This window comes from Pygoscelis adeliae, unplaced genomic scaffold (genome assembly GCF_000699105.1).
Source record: "Pygoscelis adeliae isolate BGI_AS28 unplaced genomic scaffold, ASM69910v1 Scaffold67, whole genome shotgun sequence".
NCBI lineage: Eukaryota > Metazoa > Chordata > Aves > Sphenisciformes > Spheniscidae > Pygoscelis > Pygoscelis adeliae.
In genome coordinates this window covers 7,955,534-7,978,002 of record NW_008825271.1, presented here as the reverse complement: position 1 = coordinate 7,978,002, position 22,469 = coordinate 7,955,534, and positions in this window count along the sequence as shown.

Below are 22,469 nucleotides of genomic sequence, written 5' to 3'. Positions count from 1 at the left end.
TGTTCAGCTCTGGGGCCCCCAACATAAGAAGGACATGGACCTGTTGGAGCGGGTCCAGAGGAGGGCCACAAAGACGATCAGAGGGCTGGAGCACCTCTCCTATGAAGACAGGCTGAGAGAGTTGGGGTTGTTCAGCCTGGAGAAGAGAAGGCTCCGGGGACACCCTATAGCAGCCTTCCAGTGCCTGAAGGGGGCCCACGAGAAAGCTGGAGAAGGACTTTTTACAAGGGCATGCAGTGATAGGACAAGGGGTAATGGCTTTAAACTGGAAGCGGGTAAATTTAGGTTAGATATAAGGAAGAAATTCTTCCCTATGAGGGTGGTGAGGCACTGGCACAGGTTGCCCAGAGAAGTTGTGGATACCCCCTTCCTGGAAGTGTTCAAGGCCAGGTTGGATGGGGCTTTGAGCAACCTGGTCTAGTGGAAGGTGTCCCTGCCCACGGCAGGGGCGTTGGAACTAGATGATCTTTAAGGTCCCTTCCAACCCAAACTATTCCATGATTCAGTTCTCCAGGGCTGCAAGACCCTGGTTTGTGCCTGAGCCAATGAAGAGAAATAGGGGTCAGGGGACCTACTGTAAATGCCAGTCTTGGTATTACTGCTCCTCGCTATTAACCAGAGGTATCTGGGGCTGGCATCAGTGGAAAGTAAGTGATTTGCTTTGTGCTTTCATGAATTTAGACACTGTAGTCAGCTGCCTGAATCACCCAAATTAAAAAAAAAATAGAAATTTCATTTGAGTATTTAGACTATCTCTGTCTCTAATACAAACATGGGTGAACGATCCCAGTCTTCTACTGCAACAGTCAAGGCAAGCCCCAGCTTCCCCAGGTAAGGAAGAAAGATACTATTAAAAATGGCACTTTGTGGGGGCTTACCTCTATCTGCCTCTGCCTAACACTGAATAGCCTGAGCTTTCTTCATCATATTACGCTTATTTTTCCCTTTTAATTCACTTCAGTGGATGTTTTCTACATGTTAAAAACACGGTCATTTGTGGATATCTGAAACTGAACACAGGATCTTAATAGACAGTAACAAATTTTGACCCTCTGCCCATCTCGAAATGTAATTTAATTTTTTTTTTTACATTCTCATTTAACAGTAATAATAAATAATATCAGTTGTACATAATATATTTTTAAAGCCTATTTGGCTGCACTTATTTGTTCCAATCTCTCAACCTACTACTGTTCCATGCAGCAACAAACTATAAAAGAAAAAAAAAAGTGCTAACCACTTTTTTTATGCTGATCTAGCATAATCGTTATTTCTTTAGACACCTTGTGCAAACATTAAATTGATAAAAGACATAATGTAGATGGACCCACAGCTGAACTGAAGGTAATTGCATAAAAATGAAATGGAGACCTATAATTGTACACTGCTTTAGCCTCTATCGCACTGTTTTCTGGAAGCAAGGATCTTGCTTGTCATAGCAAGTTGCTCGTTACAGTGACTGCATGAAGACTTGATCTGGCTGTGCAAGACAAGTATAACATTACTTAAAGGGAGCTTTTCAAACTAAGAGTCTGACACTAAAATGTACTGTATTTTCAAAGACGTAGTATGCTTTAACAAACAGAAGAGTCCTTGAATGACAGCTTTTGTTACCCTTTTGTTTGACGGTGCTGTATTGAAAAATTCAGGTTATGTCTATGCCTTTCTATTTCTGATTTTGATTTCTCTTCAACAGCACTTCACGAACAAAAATTGACTCAAAGCGTGAATAGTAGAAGTCAGTGGATACAGTAAATGTTAGTCTAGCATTTACTGATTATTTCCGTCTGATTTTTTTTCAGTCTCATTTTTTGAATGCTTAAATGCCCACAATGTGGGCCATTGTATTGTTGCAGAAATAGGGAACTCAACAGATGTATTGTGATTTAAAATATATCCGGTTTAGACTTTTGGGCCACTTTTGAAAGTAGAAAATGATAGAAATTGTCATTCTTGCCTAGGCCTTTCAATCTGATCTGTGTTATTCAACTGCTCAGCCCATGTGTAGCTCTCAGCCTGGACAAACAAGATCCATCTGTAAGATTGGCACCTGAATAACAGGTGGGGCATGTCTCTTTTGGACTCACAAATCAATTATTATCCAATAAATCCAATGCATAAGTGGGACATTGCTTCCTCCAGAGCTCTGCTACTTCAATTAGCACAACTTTTCCTGGAGACGGTATGTTATTGAATGAAAGTGCAGGAAAAATTGTGGTATGTCATTGATTTATAAACACTGGAAAACAGTGGTTACTAGACAAGTAAGTACATCCAAAATGCATGAATTTTCACATTTTGGACTCAAGAGGCTGGCCAAGAAGTCAGAGGGGGAAAAAAAAAGCTATATTTACTTACTCTGGGGGGAAAACCATGAACAAATTATCACAGATGGGCAAAATCAGACATGCTTTGCCCAGGATGCTGGCTTCCTACGACCAAGTGTACAACCTGCAGGCTTTGTACCTGCAGGTACAACCTCTACCCACTTTTTCTGCTTCTACATATTTCCCCACATGAAGATAATCTAAAATGGCATGAATTGTGACTATGAGTAAATACTTAAATGAATTGCTTACTCATTCTGTAAGTAAATAGAATCATAGAAATCATAGAAAAATTAAGCTTGGAAGGGACTTCTAGAAGTCACCTCATCTGACCTCCACCTCAGATCAGGGCTAAATCTGCAGTAAGAGCAGGTTTCTGGGGTCCATGCCCAGCTGAGCTCTCCACACTTCCCCAGCCTCACCGGCGGCTGCCCCAGTGCTTTACACCTCCCATGATGAAGAATTTGTCCCATATGCAATCCCAATTACCCTTGCTGCAGCCTGTGACAGTCGCCTCTTGTTCTTTCACCTCTGTGCGCTACTGGGAGGAGTTGGGGTCTGGCTTTTCCATTACCCTGGTTATGAAGTGGAAAACAGCATCTAGCACCGTTCTTTGCCTTCTCTTCTCCAGGTCAACAAAGCCTAGCTCCCTCAGCCTCTCCTCATACATCAGGAGCTCCAGACCCCTCACCACCTTGGTGGCCTTCACTGGACCTGCTCCAGATACCATTTGGACCTCAAATCCTTGCTTCCCCCCACTTCGAGCCCAATGGTCCCAGTGGTTTTTCACTTACCTTGCAGTCCACCCATTCCATCCACGTTTCCTCCTTTTGGCTGTAAGGGTGCTACGGGACACAACTGCAGTCTCATTAAGGTTTCACTCTCTATCAATCTTTTCTTGGTTTTTCTTTAATATATGTCAGGTGTCAAAGGTACCTGAAAAATAAGAGATATGCAGGGTTTCTCTGCTGGCTCCTTGCAGCAGAGCACAGACTAGCTGCTTTAGAGCACTTACTGTTCCTCTCAGAAAGTAATGTTTGCATAACTGAGGTGTTTGTAAAGATTGATTATCTGTATATGGCTCAAGAGCAAGCATATCACAAGATTTAAGTAAGATAAAAAGTGAGGCTGTGTTTGATGTGAGGTGTAGGAGCTAATCAGCTGTAGATAAGAATTGATGAAGTTTTATCATCCCAGCCACAGAGAGAATGACTGTGTTTCTTGGCCTCTTGATCACTTTGGAGAGTAAGTGAAACTATATATCAACCCATGTTTATCTGTGCCTGAAAACTTCTTCAAGAATAAATTGAGCTCAGAACTCTTCTTAACCTTTCCCCTAGTTGGGGCTTAAAATTAAGCTCTCCCTCTGGTTTTTGAGCTGCCTCTGTGGCACGCTGACAGCATGTGAAGTATCCCATCCTCTAGTTGACTTCCCGGCCAACAACACAAGTGTGGATGAAGTTATGAAATAACGAATCTGGATGTTAAACAGAGACCATCTGGCTTTCTTTGCTTCAAGATTATGAGCCATGGTAAGCTGGCACATCTGCATCTAGGTACCACCTACACACACATTGTTGGCTGTAAATTTAGGGAAACAGAGCTGCTGTTGAAGAATAACAGGATCATTGTTTTGCCTTCTTTTATATCACAAATTGAAATTAGGACATCACACTCAAAATAGATGTCAACTGAGGCAATAGTTCTGTTCTCTCTCTTAACCTGATCCCACCCAGTGAAGGTGAATTATTACTTAGCCTCTAAGTCCACTGGGTTTAAGAGAAAACCTTAGAATGCGAGTTCACAAGTACTTATACTATGAATAAACTTTACTTGTGTGAAGAGACTGAAATTATTAGATAAGTAGGGTTAGGCCTTGGAAGTAAACAACTGTAGGCTTGGAAATTCTGCATATGTTATTCTTTCAGATCTTTGTCTTAGTATTGCAAACAAGTCTTTTTATTTTTTTCCTAATCCCACCAGATAACCAGCTTACAAATGAAAAACATACAGATGAAAAGCCTATGAAAGGTATTGTTATGAGTTCTGTCACAGACTTCAGCATCACAGACGCTTCATCAAAGGGTACCAAAAATGAGAAGAAATTGTCAGATGCGAGAGCATCATCCATTGCTTCCCTGGAGAAATGCAGAGAATTCACTTACATTGAAGATGACGCATCAGTACATCAGAGAGACAGTGACGGTATGTTTTACAAAACAGATCACATTTAAACTGATTTCTAAATAATGCCCATTGCAAGAGCACTATGAGTATCTAACTTGAAATAAATGCTTACATGCTAAACAGGAGGTTCAAGAACATAACCAAAAGCAGCATTAAGTTGCCCTGCAGACATTTTTGTGATAGATGAGAATCTGTAGAAGATGATCTTAAATTGTCAGTGATATTAAAGTCATAGAAGAGGAGCTTAGAGCCTATTGTGCAACTGAGCATTTGTACTTTTGTAATGAGTGTTTGCACAGAAGTACTAGCATCAGTATCAGAGAAACAGAGTATCTCACACGGAGCCACTTCTCCCCAGTAGCAGAGGTTGGTGCTTTTGCCATTGGTACTGCAGCAGCTGCTGTGGTTGCTGAACAGATGCTGCGTTTGGTGGACTGCACATTACTTATATGGTCTTGTATGTGCAGTTCTTGTATGGACCATTACATCCAACCCTGCCATTCTGCTGACCCACCACCAAACCCTCCCTCTACTGCCTACACTGCAAAACTCACGTGGGTCAGGATGAGGAGCTCTCTTCATACTCTGCCCTGCTTCTGCAGAAAACTGTCTCTGAAGACTGGGCCGAGTGGATACACGTGGACAGGATTTTGGTTAGTTCAGCATGCTCTGCGTCTTGAAAAAGCGTATTTGAAAACAAAGCGCTATGAAAGGTACTTACAAACCAAAATTGCAGCAGAAGCCAAATAGTTCAGTGCATTCTTGCAAATGAACATTGCTAAAACATAACTTGCTCTGGGACTATTAATCAGAGGTGTCTTACCTTTTCAGAAAAGGAGCTGATCCTTTTTATTGTGTAACAGCACAAGTTAAAGAGCTGAATACTTGCATTATTTTTTGTAAGAGTTTCCAAGGCAATAGTATAACCAAGAGTTAATGAATAGATGGGTTGTGAACACTCATTACAGACCAAGGGGCATGATTCCTGCTCATCTAAATAATATAACACCCCTGATTTTAGTGAAATTATGCTGAGAACCAGTTATTCCTGGTTATTCTGATGGATATGAAAAAAGTGCTTCTGTGAAGTATTTTTGAAGTTTCTTATGCGTGCCTTTTGCAATAATGGATTAGTGTGCTATATCCAACGGAGTTGGGATCTATCACATATATCATATTAACAATCCCTGAGTTAAGAACTTCTAAATACAGATCAACACAATAAACCACAATGCTCTCCAGGAGCCATTACCATCTCCATTGTACCACTGATCCTGTAATAAAAGTGATGTCCCTGATACATCTATTAGAATGCGTTTAATTTCAATGAAGGCTCTGAAATATTTATTTCATTGAGGGGACTCATCCTCTAGTCCAGACACTCACTATTTTCTGAGTTTGCTGACTATCCGATCAGGCCCCTCAACCATTACTGGCACACAGGTGTGTACCACGTGATGCAAATAACAGATTTCATACTCCTTAAAAAAGCTAAAAGTGAAGGAAATTAACAAAAAAACCAATCTGTGCTCAATTAATAATGTTAAGGGCTGGATGGAAGCCAAGAAAACCAAAGGAAGCCAGATTTGTGGTTGTCACTGCATACTCCGCTCACTCTACTCTGACAAGTTACTGCTTATTCCACACACGAGGCCAAATCCTGTTCGCTGGTGCATGGAGAACCTCTGAAGGCAGAGCAATAGCTGAGGAAATTGGTGATTATTTTGTTCCCTGTGCTCAGAGAGGAGCAGATCCAAAGCTCGCGGGTCTCACGAGGGGTGACCATCGTGGCCTCAGTGAACTTTGGACCACCTTCGTTCAGAGCATCATCTGCGTGAGCAGAGGGTGAGCTGACAGCCACCAAACAAGAGCAGGAAAATTTAGAGATAAGGCAGGCTAGTAAAATTATTAGAAGTTCTTCTTTTGTGGTAATTAATCTACTAATGTAGAGAATGGGAGCTGAGGTCGTTGTTCTCACTGAGATAAATGCAATAATGCTGTTTCGCAAACAGCAGGGAAAACAGAGGAGAAAACAGGAGACTGCATCTTCTTTTATGCAGTTTGTGGCTAATTTATTTTCAAATATATAAATGAATGCATAGGAATGGATGTTTAATTGCTAATATCTATTATTTATATACATTACCCCACTTAAAACAGGACAAAAAAGCCTCACACATGCAGATTTTTCGAAATGTGTTACATCCATTATCACAGTTCATGGTGTGTGCTCTGATGGGAATTTAAAAGCATCTTTACTGCACATCACAGACTCTGTGCTGAAACATTACTTTATTATTAAAATCTTGTGCTTTTTGTGTGCTCCCTTTCCTGGATGAAGCCCTAAGAATCATATCTATTCTCTCAAGATTACATAAGCACCATTGTGGTTAACACATTCAGGAAAAAAACTGTTATTAGAAAACAGATCTTTGGAGAGAAAAAAAAATTGAAAGATCCTTAATTGACATATAATTTTGAATTTCATCTCTCATATCTATGTATAGGAAGGAAACTTCATAAACATAAGATATCTAAAAAGAATAGTCTTAATTACACCATGGACTACTGGATAAAATGATTACATTTTCTACACTGTAAATTTCATACAATTAAATGCAGCAGTGTCACCTTATAAAATGTTTCAATTTTATAATTATTTCAGTTCATTTAGTTAGAAAAAAAATAAGCATGAATTTACTAAGTATCACCAAAATCTAGTCATTCTTATTCTACAGAACTGACTTAGAAGTTAGTTGTGCTTGTCTGAACTTAAATAGATCTTGACATATTTAAATAAGTATTAAATTGATAACATTGCTGATGATATGCTACTTAGAAAGAAGTTCAATCACATGCTATTTATTCTTGCTACCTGCTTTAACTGTTGGGGTTTTTTTTGTAAAGAAGCTGGAATGATTTTTTAATTTTGTTTTTCATCAATAAAGCTTTCTTAAAAAGAAAAAAAAAAAAAAGAGCATAATTCTGGAAACTTCCTGGCAGTGAACTTTATGTTACATGAGAGAGAAAATGCCACAACAGAACCAATGCAGTTGAATGAGTTCACAGTTAGTCATCCTAGGGCAAGAAATGTGGTTATAACCATATGCTTTTCTGAAAGAACCAATGAAAAGGCATTCATATTGTTGAAGGCATTTTTCCTTTCCAAAAACAAGGAGGGAAAAAAAAATTGAAAGGTCTGGGTCTTTGCGCTCCAACTGGATTCACACAGTCAGAATCTCACACCTGCTCCGAGCCCTGCTGCACCCGGAGGCAGCCTCCCCAGAAGCTGTAGTTGGAACGGTGGGTAGTTAATTAGTTGATTTTTGAAGGGAACAAATATAACACAAAGTTTTTGTCACGGTGACCAAGTTTTCAGGAATATTCACTGGCTCCAGACACAAATCCTAGCTGATACAATTTTCCAAGCTTTTGTCTCCTTTCAAAAATTAAGAAGTCTGTGAATGAAAAGGTGAGAAACCCATTTCAGTGGGGAAGTGGAAGGACCCTGGGCTGAGAATCGATCTGCACGCTGCCCCCCGTAAATGCTGTCCTCCAGACTTGCTTTTCCTCCCTGTCTCTGGTTAGGCAATCCAGCTGTCATTAAACATTTTTACTGAAACGGACTACTTACAGGAATCAAACTACAAGCAGATGACGAATCTGTACTCTTTTTTTTTTCCCCCATGTGTGTGGATTTGGTCTTGTTCATAAGATCATCTCAGTCCTTACCCAGATACCATCTCGGATTCATGAGCCAGGGACGCACTGTCCCATGCATCCAGACTGACCACGTAGAAAAGCAAGAACTAGACTTGATCCACTGTCCACAAAAGCTTTGGGTGTTTGCACACTGACTTCCAGCAAGGATTGATTCAGACCGTAACAGACTTACAGCCCAGAAAGGAATCATTTAAATAAGAAGGATTTGGTTCTGAGCTCTTCGTATGCAGGCAAAAATGCCCCTGAAAGGTTTTTTGTTTTTTTTGTTGATTTTTTCTTTTTTTTTTTTTTTTTGCCTTCCTAGAAATAGGAGGAGCAGCCTAATGATTTTTATCTTTAATTGCAAACTCTTGTGAAAAAGAAAATAAACGCCAGTGTCACGTGTGTTGATCTGGTAGCACATGTGGTATCACAAAGCAACAGCACTTCCAAACTCCTGCAAGGCTGCAAACCCCTCCAGCAGAGCATCCCTGCTGCGTGAGGTTCATTCCTGTGCTGAAATTTATAGGCCAAACTTTAAAAGTATGGAATCATAGAATCATTTATGTTGGAAAAGACCTTTAAGATCATCGAGTCCAACCGTAAAGTTGGTTCAGAGTACTTGTTCCTCTGATCTTCACTGCCACAGAATATTTTCATTCAAATAATTTTCATGCCGCTGTTGTTTTTCCAGAACAAACAACATACAAAAAATAAATCCTTTCATTTGACGTTATGGAAGCAGTTATCATCAATGTATTTTTAGCCTATCCTGCGTGCTGTCTTGCGTCTCATTTCTGTGTAGTCACACTAGCCTGAACCTGGGTAATAAAGCACACCCTTTTTCTTATGTCTCGCTGCTTTTCCTTTTTCTTAGATGAATGCGCAACACTTATCCTGGCCTGCTTGTTCTGCCAATTTTGGGACTTTCTTATAATGCTGCCTGATACCTGTGAACATTGGCTGACAGATACCTGTTGTCCATCCAATAGATACTACCAGACCTCCAACGAAGACCACGCCAACAACGACTGCAACTGTGACTGTGACATTGATTGCAGCCTTTTTGAGTCCTGCCACGAGACTGGTGAATGCCTGGAACTTGCCATGGAGATTTCCGAAGTCTGCTATCGCTAATAGGAAAATAAGTGACAAAATTCCTCAAAACAGCCTGAAAGTCAACTGACAGAGTACAAAGGAGATTTTTTTTTTTTTTTAAAGATGACAATAATAACCAGAGTGTTTGCCAACCAGGACTACGTGCATCATGCTGCTCCCACCCTGGAGGTCTGTATATTTGTACCATTCTGGTTGTATGATTTCACAAACTGCTTAAACCAATAAAGGGCAAAAAAGGGTCTTCTCCTTTGCCATAGACAACAACAGAATTCCTAAGTGCCAAGTGTGCTCGATGCTTTACCCACTGTCAATCCAAGGCTTTTATAAACCTCTAATTGCTTTAAACACGGATTTCCCCATTCATAAACACAGGACAAATTAGGACATTATTTTAGGACTGATATATACTAGTTCATCTTCCTAATGGATTCATACCTAAACATGTATTACACATTGTTGGTTATTATTAATAATGTATGATATAGCATCATTTTATAATTAAAAATTTATTTATTCAATCTCTTAAAACACACTTATATGCTCAGTTTAGGTAGAAAAGAAAATTAAATTAATTAGAAACCATGCTAGTCGTAATTACAGCAAATGTCTCTAAAAATCTCCAGTGAATTTTGTAGAGGAAGCATTTTAACAGGGTAGTGCAATTTGACAGTGTATTAATGTGCGTGCCTATGGTTATATAATAACAGGTTATGTCTATTGTTCATTAGTTATAGGAAAGGGCTCCTTAAGTGTAATTAGCCTAAATGGGAATTGACTGCACACTTCCAGAGGAGAATTACCCCGTGGATAGCCAGTAACTCCTTTGCCTGATTTCCTTTTGTAAGATTTCTGCAAGCAGCAGAATATTGCCAACCAGGCAATATTCTAGGAGGTGCCTATTCTAGTGGAAACAGGCACCTCCACCTGTGCACAAAAGATTACAAAATGACAGTATCTATCCTGGTTGTGCTTTCAAACTCCCTCTATCTTTTCTGGTGGCCGGTCTGACTAATAAAAAGGAAATACATATAGCACATTACACATATGGCAACAAAAGCATGTAAATTCAGCAGCCTGAGGGTGCAGAACGCACATATTAAGCACAGAGGAAAATACAGACTTTGCTTGCTCACATTAGATATTTATAAACTAACACCAAAGACAGCATTCGCTTTGTATAGGCATTAAAACTTCTCCCAAAACCCCCACTGATCTCAGTGCAGAAGTGCCTGGGGAATCCCAAATAAGAATCCTGGAAAGATGCTGGGATACTCAGCATTGCTGAAACCATTGAAGCCACTTGTTTAATAATCTTTGTTTCAAATCAGTAGTCCTGACACATGAATATTTAATGGAAACAAAAACTTGTGTGAATTTCCCTTTTTTTTCCCCCACTTCTGGAAAATTCATGGTTTCAAAAAATCAGAAGGCAAGAAGTAGGTAGAACTGCTAACAATCTTTGTACAGCTATCTTACAAAGCTTAGTGACCTAAGGACAACAAACCTTAGAAATGCAGTGAGCAGCCCTTGTTTCTGTGCTCCTTCCAGGACGCCGGTGGGGAGTGAGAGAGGTTTGCTTATTTTAAGTGCAATGTCACAGTGTGAGTTGTAGCCACCTAAAGGAACAAAGTCATTAGTCCTCAATTGCCACCCCTACGCTAGCCTGCCGGCTGGGTCTGGACCCAAACCCAAAAAGCCCTAACCACCGCCCTCCAGGAGGCACTGGTTTTGCACACCCTGGGCTGGGCAATGCTGAGTTTTAATGCTCCGGTTTGCACTCTCCCGTAGATTTTTGATCTTAAATGTCCCAATACTGAGCCTCACAACTAACCTCTCAGTGCAACGTATCGGGCCGCAGAGGCTTGGCTCATTCCGCTTTCTACTATAGGTTGTCCTCAACAAAGTGGCAAGTGGGCATTATGAATAAAGCACTGACCCAAAGCATTTAAGAGTCAGAAAAGGAGAAAACTTGCCCCACACACCATTTCTCAGAGAAGTACCAATAGAGGTGCACGCTGGCAGTCCTTGCTCTTGATGCTGCCATCCAAAAAGGGAGATTTCATGTGCAATGGCTGGAAGGAGCCCAAGAGAGGAAACCAGAGGGTGCCATACCCCAAAATGCTGCCACTGAGGGACCCAGAGAAGGAGAACTTGTCTTGCAAGCCAAGATGTCTTGTTCCAGCTCTGAGCCTGCAAGGTAATACACATTGACAATACTGGGATCACCCATGGCAAGTGAGGTCTCTATGCATCAACTGTGGAGCTGAATTAAGGACTACTAGCCAAAATATTTTTTTTTCAACTCTTTTCCTAGGAATCATTATTCAAAAGAGCTTTTCTTCATGTCGTAATCCATAGGTTGGCAAACTGAGGTCATGTCTACTATAGGGCATGGGTAAGGTCAAAGACAGAATTACAATGGTCACGGCCATAGCCATGGCTAGGCAGGATGTCCCAACAATATGAATTGAATCACACTGAGGGATATATTGAGAGCTGCTGTTGTAGTGAACGGTGGTGTTTTAAATAATGCAGCAATATCTCCTTGCCTAAAGCGTACAATGACACATTGCTCGGTTTCCTGTTTTAGGAAGTAGATGTTTAGAGGCCTTCTGTATGAGCAATGAAACCTTGAAAAACATGTTATTTTGTACAACCTAGTAGAAGCAGCAGCTTATGATGACTTTGTTTTCTGTCATAAAATTGTTAATTGCAACATTGTATTTTCATGACACACAGGAACCCTTTAATACACTGACACCAGAGAAAGTCAGTCAGACTTTTCCATTAACTCTTCCAGAAACTGGGTTTCCTCTTTGGAGGGCCATCCTATTCCCACACTAAACTGACTTCCTAGGCCAGAGGAATACCCATTTATCAGATTTGGACATGGGTAGACATTCCCGTGAAACAGAAATATTTGGAACAATTCAAGGCTGTCTCTGTACTTTTTATTTACTGGGAAGGAAGGTCTGAGCGCTTGAGTAGGAGGCGTTTGGGTGGATGGCTGTTCTGAACATGTTGGACTCAGCTGTGCTCCCGGAGAGATGTCAGCTCCGCAGCGTGTGAAACCAGCTCCTCAGAACAACAAATAGAAGTTACCATTTTGCAAACGGGAACATCGCTCCGACACGACGCCTCTCCTCGGCACCATAAATGCGCTGACAGATTGGTTGGGGGAAGAGAGAGACAGAGATAATAACAAAGAGCTATATTGATACCTTCTACAGGAAGGGACCATGGGATGCTCTCTAAGGATCTCCTCTTGGAAATGACCCAGCAGTCTCATCCTTGAGAGGAAAATGTCTTTTCACCTCCTTTCACTGTGTTCTCAGGATGCAATACAGATTAGGACGTAGACCCTTTGCAGCAGAAATTGTCATCTGCTGAATATTGTACTGCACACAGAGGACTGAACGTGAAAGGCCTCAGGGTGCTTCCGAAAGGTTAAAGACCAGTTGTCTCAAAGGAAATTAAATTCTCCGACTGAACATGAGCCCTTCCGTAATGTCGTTCTGGTGCCTTACTCTCCATGCACACACTGAGTCCCTTTAGATATGGGGCTAACAAAAATTAGCCCATGTACACCCCCAAATACAGGGATGGAGCATATTATATTATCTCCTTTGACTTTCCTCTGCTTCCTAGAGCATTTTGACAGTTCTTACTCTCTTAAGCAATCACAACCAGAATGACCAACATCTTCCAAATGTCAAGACAATACACAACTCTGCCTTAACTCCAGTGCTGATTAGGGATTCAGGCTGAGTGCTACAGCTGAGCTCTAGAAGACTTTGGTTCTCAGGAAGAAAGCAAAATACGGGAACAATTAAGACAATCGCAATTGTATTTCTCCTGTTGCTATGCTTGTACAGTATCAAAAAATGTTCAATAGTGTTGGATTAAGGATGTATGTATCTATTAAATTTTTCTTTTTTTACATGAAATGGGTGGTTCCATTGCTTTAATCTTCATCTGTGTCAAGCTATATTTCAGGCCTCTTAAATGCAAGGTAAGTTTCCTATTATGCAAGAAAATAAGTTTACCAAACAGACTGGGATTTCCAGGCACTGCTCCACTATAATTCACAGTAACTGAGTATTAGTCATGATTAATAAGATATCATTCCTGTGGTTTTAAAAAAAAAGGGGGGGGAATTATTGAGAAACTGCACTTTCTCTTAGCATACTTCATATAATTGCACAACGGAACAATTCTATGGAATTCATTATTCTGCTCGTAATGATCTAGACTTCCTTGACATTGCACACGAACAGGAATCATTGCCATCTGATGCATGTTCCATGGCCTGCGCAAAATGAGTTGGTGGGTGCAAGCCAATTCATAATGGATGTGTGCCCATATCACAAAAAACACCATGGTACCCTTAGGAAAAATGCCAAGGTCTGAGTATAAACAGAGCACTTTCTGTCCCAAGAGCTAGCTCTTCCGTGGTCAGAGTTGAAGCACAATAGAAAGAGCAATGCTGAACTGCATCTGCTGCCTCTGTAAAGGGCTTCACTCTCCTGAGGTAGCAGCTGGCATCTCAGATCCCCTTTAAAGTACGGAGAAAATTCACTCTTAAGGGACACACTCATTGTGCCTCTTCCCCCTGCACCCATTAAAGTCATCATGGAGGTTGCACAAGTATAAAATGAAACAGAGCCAGTCGTTGTTACAGTATATAATTTGTCCTCTTTCTAGGTGTATCCAGAAAAAAAATCTATTGTCAAGTAAAAAGTGTCTATTCATCAATCCCCATTTGAAATCTAAGAAATCTACAAATCAGGAAATGCCGAAAGTCACTGACTTATCATCTCCTCGTGCTTTCCAGTGGTGAGCTACCATTCTCCTTGTATTGAAGAGGGACCATGGACTTCCAACATGCCAGTTCACAGGCCACTAGAGTATCTTGCTTATAAAATAAAAAGCAAAAAAAGAAGTCGTCTCACGGACATTCTGTTGATGGCCTGCCTGAGCAGAGCAGTTTAAGTGACAAAGTAATGTCGGGAAAGTCTGGTTCCTTATTAGAGAATCTTGCAACTGAAACAGTCATTCACATGCTCATGCCACAGTATATTAAAATGACCATGGTACAAAGAGAGAAAAAAAAAACCCCACCTTATACAAGTGCACAAGAAAATCACCATCAATATCATTAAAATGCAGACTCAATTTGTATTGCCAGTTTTGCCATGATTTCTATGAAGTAAAAAATAATGCCAGAGAGCAGTGAAGAAAATATTATTAGATCAACTGTATAAAAAGCATGAGTGATTCCATTAGCAACCACAGCTGAGAAAAGACAGGATTTAAATCAAATCTAAATATGATAAGATTATACAGCCAAAGTGACATGTCCATTTTAGAAAACATACAGGGCAGGGACAGAAGAAGCAAAACAAAAGAAGAATTTTGGGTTTATACTGTAAAACCTGTTCCATCTTACACAGCATTTAAAAACCTGGTGGAAGCATCCTGTTAGCTCCTCAATTTTATACTGTACTTGTTCTAGGTAAATAACAAGTGTGCAGTTAATTTACAGGGACACTCTTTGTTCATCTTTATTGCAGTATATTTACATCATTCATCCCCTCAGAGAGTCAATGTGCCCTATCACTTGACACAGTCATCATACACACAAACTCTTCTACTCAGGAAACAGCAAAGCTGCCCACAGAACCACAGGTTCATCTCCTAAAAACTTTTGGGGTGTTGTAATGTGTCTTTGCTCCACATGGAGGGTGAAGCAAAATGTGCCGAAGGTTGGTGTTAAACGGGACGGTCAATTGTTTAAAATAAAAGGATCAGGTTTTCTAGTCTGTTCTCTTTTGGAACAGGAAAGCTCACCCTGCACTTCATGAGCCTTTTCATCAAAAATGTAGCCAGAAAAATCTCTCTCCAAGACGCGTTTTTTGGATAGTACAGTGTCCAACAAAGTCTACTGTATATATATAGACAGAAAGAGAGACAGGTAAATGATTAAGAAGCAGAAAGAGATGGGGTAGCTTTGGGTAATGTAACTGATAGCAGTTTTTACTAGCTTGCAATCTCCGATTGCTCCCTGGAACAGTTTTCTCCTGTCAGGGTAATCTCTGTGATTTCTGCTGCACCAGAGGCAAATGAGCCATGGTATGAAAGCAGGACAAGCATCAGCGGGCCTCTGCCCCAGCTCCTGGAGGTTTCTGCTTCCTCACACGCTGCCCACTCCTGTCCTCATTTACATCCAGATGGTCTCTCTGAAATAAGTTTCATTTGTAAAGGATTTCAACGCAGCTCAAAATCAGGAGTGCAGAAGGACATGCATCAATATTCATCTTCTCAAAGATATAATCAAATATTAATCCATTTTAAAACCCTTGATTTTACTATGCATTTCAATTTTTCCTATAATCTATAACCCATACACACCATAAAGTCATCACTGAGAGGGGAAGCTGGAAAAATCCAGCTACCTTTCCAAATGGAAATCAGAAGATATATTTTTAGCTACATTAAGCCAACTGCATGCAGCTCTGCACACTTATGTAATTCCAACATAAAAATAATCCATAATATTCCAGAGGAACAAATCCAATTCTTAGTCATATAAATTTTCATATAAGTCCATCAAAACCCATTCCAAAAATGTCTCAGTCTCTCTGAGAGCTGGAGTTGGAACAAAAGAGCGAGTCCTTTAAAATGCCTTTGGAGCTTCCCGGGATGTTAAATCTAATTGCCCTTAGCATAGCACCAATCCACAAAGGTTTAAGTCACGGAAAATGTATTTTACCTTTATACAAGATATACTATGCAAAGTTTATCATGGCACAGTAAAGTCAGATCTAACTTACTTTGTGCAAATTTCAGACAGAAAGAAATTAACCTTTGATGCTTCACTTTGACTAACCAGGACAGAAAAATGTGTCTTCTCATTGCAGACATGCAATATAATATTAAGTTATACGACACAGTATGGTATGATATGATAAAATATCAATTTGTGCACTTGAGTGTATATGTGTACATCGAAATCCATATTTATCCTCACAGATATTTATAGCAATGCCTCTATGTTCCAAGAAGCAAGAAAAGATGGAGAGTGGGCAAAGATTAATGGTGATAGAAACCTTCTTAAGACAAAGCCAGAACCAACATTATTTGTTAATACCTTTAGAAGCTGTATAATTATCAGAGCTAAGGTTGAGCAGAAATTTTCCAGTAAAAGAGTTGTTCGTGACAGTGATCATTTGCTAAAGCAGACCTTGCAGCCCCACGGGCAAGGTAGGGTCGGGAACTGCTCATTTCCCTGGAGGGCTCCATGGGGTTTTGGCAGCCCACAGAAAGAAGAACGACCCAGGCGCTTTCCTGGGAGCCTGGGAAGTCCTTGAGATTCAGGTTAACCATCTGTTCCATTTCATTAAAATATAAAATAAGAACTAGAACAGAAACCTTCCTTTTTTCCCAGAATGAGTTTTCTTTGACGATCCTTCTACATGAGTTCTTTCATTTTCTAACATCTACCTGAACCGGTATTTTTCCCCAAACTCCAGAATCCCTGGTGGAATAACCCCCCCTATCTTTGCCTGTAATGGCTCTGCCGTGACCATTGTTTTATAGGCATGGGAGGAGACTACGTCTGACCCAGAGAGCTCCTAATTTTAAAGACGAAAGAGGGAGAAGTATAAGACTGTACAGTCTGCAAACAGGAAAGCAGAACAAAAGGACCAAGGGTGGATTTTTTCCTCCGAGAACTCTATTTCTCAACTAGAAATCTGATCTGCAGTGAGGGGGGCCAAGGGACAAGCCGTGTTTATAACACAGCCAAGGACGCTGTTCCCTCGGTCCAGTCCCCCAGCGCACTCAACACTCCTAAGCTGCGTCTACTCTATAAAGGCCCAAGAAAACTTAAGAAGCCTTAAAAAAAAAAAAAAAAAAAAATTTGCAATGGCACGTCTTCTTAACCAGCATCATGGAAATGTCACGCTGCTCTGCATATAGCCTTCAGGATTGTGTCTGTAACACTTGAAATCCTGCCCAAGTCTGGCTTCGCTCGCACTAACAGGTACTCTGTGTGCTTCTGCATCTTTTCCTACAAGCAAATGTTGCAACTTTCCTATTGCGACAGCTGTAATAGGCATTCACTTTACTCTGTTTTTCCTTAACACTCCTGATTCCTTTTATATCTAGTTGGGAATACACTCAAGCGCTAATGGCACTTGTTCAGCCATCCAGGGAAGGCGCAGCATCGCCTTTCCAGCTATTTGTATTTCTTCATTTTGGAAATCTGAACTTTGCCGAGATCTAAATGCCTGATATTTAACTTAGATTCACTCCTCTTAAGGTCAGAAGGCACCATTAAATTATCTGGCAACACAAGATTGGCATCTACTTGGAGAAAGGAGGTTTTAAATCAGTCATTCCTTCCTCTTACTTCTGTTTGGACAGTAAGAGGATTCCAGGTGCCAGATAATTAAGTCACCACTGACAGATGAGACAGGTGATAGACCTGCATCCATATGCTATCATTTCTAGTTTGGTAACCTCAAGGGATGTGGCTCACGCTGCATGATAGTGATCTACAGCTGCTGGTGTTTGCAATCGGTCAGCACAGGCTCCTTCTGCCACCGCCTGATGGAAAAGTCCTAAGGGCCTGAGCAGAAATGTAGCTTTTAAGGCTCCAAAGACATCATTTCATGGAAAAGGACCCGCTCTGGGGTTTCAGGCCGTAAGCACTTTCTGCTGTCCTCCCTATGGGGTGGTTCAAAGGGTTGGGAACAGCATCGGTGCGGTCCTGCACAATGGCAAATAGTCTGAAGTGCCTTGCAAGCCACTTCCAAATCTTTCAATCTACGTGTGAAAAATGGCTTGAATGGTATAGGAAGAAATGGCGCTAATAGACCCTATGAAGCCCGTTGGGAAGGCAAAGCAAGGAGAGCTGCAGGGGAGCTAAGGGAGCGTGGCAACAGCCAAAAAATTCAGAAACTCCTTCAGCAAACAGGGAGAGAGACATACCACCACCCAGGCAGGTCTGACATAAGGGTTTTGAACAGGAGCCTTCAAAGTTTTATTACTAGGCTCCTTTTTGTAAGGCAGGGCACAGCAAATACTCCATTTAAGGCTTCTGTGGAGTAGAACCAGAAATATCCAGCCTTGCAAATATCCTCACCAGCCAAGCGCGGAGCCGAGACATGCAAAATGAGCGCCCGTCAGCTTGGTGCCAGCACAACAGAAGGCAGAAGTGCTTCAAGGAACTTGTGACAGGTTCTCTGGATGCACTAATTCGAGACGGGCCAATCCCTGCTCGAAATGTGCAAACTCTCACACTCCTTGGCATGACCGCGCAGCCAAAATGCACATTTTTTAAAGGATTCAGAGAAAACACGACCAAAGGGACAGGAACGCAGAAGAATTTGGCAATGGGAAGCAGATGCTTCCTAGGGAGGAGACAGGACTTAGTTCGAAAAAGGTTTGAGGGAAACTTTATATATAGCAATGAAGTTGCTGAAGTCTATTTTATTGCAGAATATCTAACTTACAGGGAGGACTGTACTCTAAACAGTCACACCTAGGAAAGCAACTCTGTGGAGATTCACTCGGGCGAGTGAGGCAACTTAAGTGGTATAAATATCAGTGCTCTGGTTTACCTACAGCAGCCGCTGCTGGCAGAGGCTGCGGCCATCCATCACAATCCAGGTGATCCAGGTTTTGTCATTCGCTGCTCTCTAACAACCCCTCTGAAACCCCGGAGGTGGCGTACAGGGATGCCTCCAGCGAGAGGGTGAGCTGGTGTGCAGGGCTGGAGTGGGAAAGAGAAAGAGAGGGGATCAAAATGCACGTAAGGCACAAAACAAAAGTACAGAGACTCAAGATGAACTCCAAAGTTGCTGGCAAGAAAGAGAAACATGACCGTCAGTTTTGAGGAGGGAGGTGGTACAGTCCAGGCTTGGTCCTGGCTAATGGGATACAGTTTGTTGTTGAACTTTGCCTGAGAACTGTAATGGTGCTAAGCACCAAAACAGAAAGAAAATGAAGGAGAGGCTGACTTGTGAGGGATGGAGTTACCTACCTAAAAGAGAGAGAAATGGCAGGTTTGAGGGGAAAGGACCCAGGACAGGGTAGAAAGTCCTACAAAAGAAGGAAGAGAAAGAACATCCCTATTCTCCTTTATTGCACTACGAAAAGGGCTTGCCTCCAACCGAAGGGATCTTACTTTACTTTCTTCTCATAGGCAAGTATGAAATATATTATACCAAATGAACCTCAGTTACATCTTGAGCTGAGCCTTTGCACCCTTCAGTTAAAAAAAAAAAAGACACTTGCGGTTCTCTGGGCTTCAGTCCTTTTCATACTGGTGTTAATTTTATTTTTCAGGCTGAACAAGATCACTCCTCGTTCACATCTTAGGGCCTCCTCATAAAATTAGCCTGGGAAAGCAAGGCAATTGGACCGAAAGTTTTTGGAATTGCCTTGGCTTTGGAACACTCCTAAAAACCTCAGGTTTCCTTGGAAATACTCCCCCTTTGACCAAACTAAACCTGCTCTATTTCCACTAAGTGTCACAAGATCATACCTCCCTCCAGCGGGACCAGAGAGTTTCCTTCCTGTAAAGCCGGGGTTTAAAGGCCAGCCGCACTCCTGAGGCTCCAGCAGCAGCCTGCAGTCGCCAGCACACCACATGCCAGAAACCAGCATCTATACGGGCTCACAAAGGCTGTAAAACATCTTGTGCAGAGTGGGGGAAAAAAAAAATGCCAGGGAGCTTTGCCAAACACTTTCTGCTTATTTGCACCTATGCCAAATGCTTTGCGGTCTTTTGCAGGGGGCATCAGAAAGTTACGCCGCAGCAGCCCCGGGAAGCAGGGACGTCCCTTCTGCCAGCGCCCTCGGAGAACGGCTGGGGCAGAGCTCGTGCTCCTGAGGAACTGCAGTAATTTTGAGATGTCTGCATAGAGATTAGGCTCTCTGATGCCCCTGGGGAGAAAACTTTCATCTGAGGCACAATTTAATTCCAGTCCTGCCACAGAATCCATTTGCAGCCCTGCTGACAGACACACAAGACTCCTGCCTCAGTTTCCCCATCCATAAAAAATGTTAGTATGTCCTTCACACAGCTGTCTTGGGCACTGAAGGGACATCCACTTCTGAATCATGTAGTTTGGAAAAGGAGAAGCAGAGAAACGGGACAATACAGGACATGAGCTAAGCTCCTTTTGAAGAGGATTTGGGCTTCTGCAGCGGTTTGGCATTGCTGCCCACACTGTCCTGTAGGGACCTACGAGACAAGCTCTTCCCCAGGCCTAACACGAACCTTTGGCTTTTCCCAATTTGGGATGTAGGAGGAGGGTCTTACAGGTAAGAAGAACTTCCTTCTTGCCCAGAAGGAACAAAGCTTGGAGAGAAAGTGAACCAAGGGGAGAGCTGACTTCAGCTGTGCCCTTTGCTGCTTTGAAAGGAGCTGAGAGGAGCTGCATTCGCCTGTTGCAGAGAGAGAAGAGACAGTTTGAAGTGCAGCAATTCTTAAGCAGTAGAGAAAAGCCAGTGTCCTGGTTGGGGCAGGTGATCAGGAGCATCCAGCCAGGCACCGGTCAAAGGAAGAGCAATGAAGACAAGCACTTTGCAGATGAATATACTTTACCCCAATTAACTTTCCCCTTCCGTATTTTGTTTCTTTTGCCAGTGGCCATTCCCCGACGGCTGGTCCTGGCAACCCAGGGTGAAGCACCGGGTGCTTTTGCCTCAGCAGCCTCTCCCCTAGCAGCAGGGCAGCCCCAGCTCCTGGTGCTGCTGGAAGCTGCAGTGAAGCCTTTCATCATGAAAGAGTAATTTCTTCCACTGGGGGAGTATTCAAAAGCCACAAGGGGCCACACAGACATCCAAAAGGCATAAGCCTGTTTGAGGAGCTTACAACATAGGAAGGCAATAACAACACAAAAGAAACAACGGGAGAAGGCACAGACAGAGGGATACAGGATGATCTGGAGTTCGGACAGCCAGTCAGTAATTCCTCACTTCAGTGTGGTTTTATTATTTCTCTGTTTAACCATTTGCTTAACCAGCCTCAAGTCTCCAACTGTTAGCTCCCCTTCCAACACAACAGAAATACTCAGTTTTGAAGGGGAAACACAAAGCACATATCTCTGAGCGACCTTAGCCCCCCCCTCAGAAAGCACAGGCAAAGGCAGCTCCCAAACTGCTGCCCTCGCAGGTCAGCCTGAATCTGTCCTTTGCAAAGGACACCTGATTTTGACTTAAAGACAGCTGTGCCTTATCCTCGGCTCCTGCAAGCTGGCATCCACATGCTGAAGTGAGGGTCCCTGCTAACGGCTGCCAGGGGAAGGACCCGGTCCTCCCTGTCCACAGGTGTTGCAGAGGATGCACGAGCATCCTGACGGCACTGGACGGATGCTCCTGGCCACCCTGTGACCGAAGGGAGATCCCTCCCCACATGCCTGCCCTCGTCCCTCTCATCACCTCCCTCTCGCTGTGCAGGCACCAGTGCAGGATCTGCCCCGATAATGAGATCCAGGACTGTCACTTCTGACATGGAGCTGACTTTTGTCAAAACCTATCATTAGGACTCTGTTTCCCCACTGTTTTGAACCTTCTTACGTACAACATTGAAGCCTCAGATTTGTCAAAACACGCAAAGGTGCTGCCAGAGGCTGAGCAACTCATTTTAGTCCCTTTACAAAGCCATTTTACGGAAAGAAACAACATGTCAGGGCGATGCCAACAACTGAATGTACCAACAAGGAGAGATTTGACGTACTTTTCTATGCTGCAGTGACTGTTATAATAAAAGACAGCAGTGCATTAGTGAAAGATTTATGCTAGTATTTCAACAATGGAAAACATGAGCTTTGCTGTATTCTCATTCACACCGAGACAGGCAGCGAGGGCATGTCATGTAACACTATTTCCAGGAATGATGTTACAATTGAAGAAATGCTGATTTGCTGGTACAGTAAGACAATTCCTGGAAGCAGGAGAGACCCTCATATTATTATCATTGCAGAGGGAGCATTTGACTGTACAGCCTCTTATCCCGGGCTGTTTGGGAGGGACGGCTCTCCTGCTCCTGAAGGGTAGGAAGAAAAGGTGAGCCAGAAAGCCTGGGAGAGCTGCCGTTCCGCCGTGGCCCCCTCTGCGTGG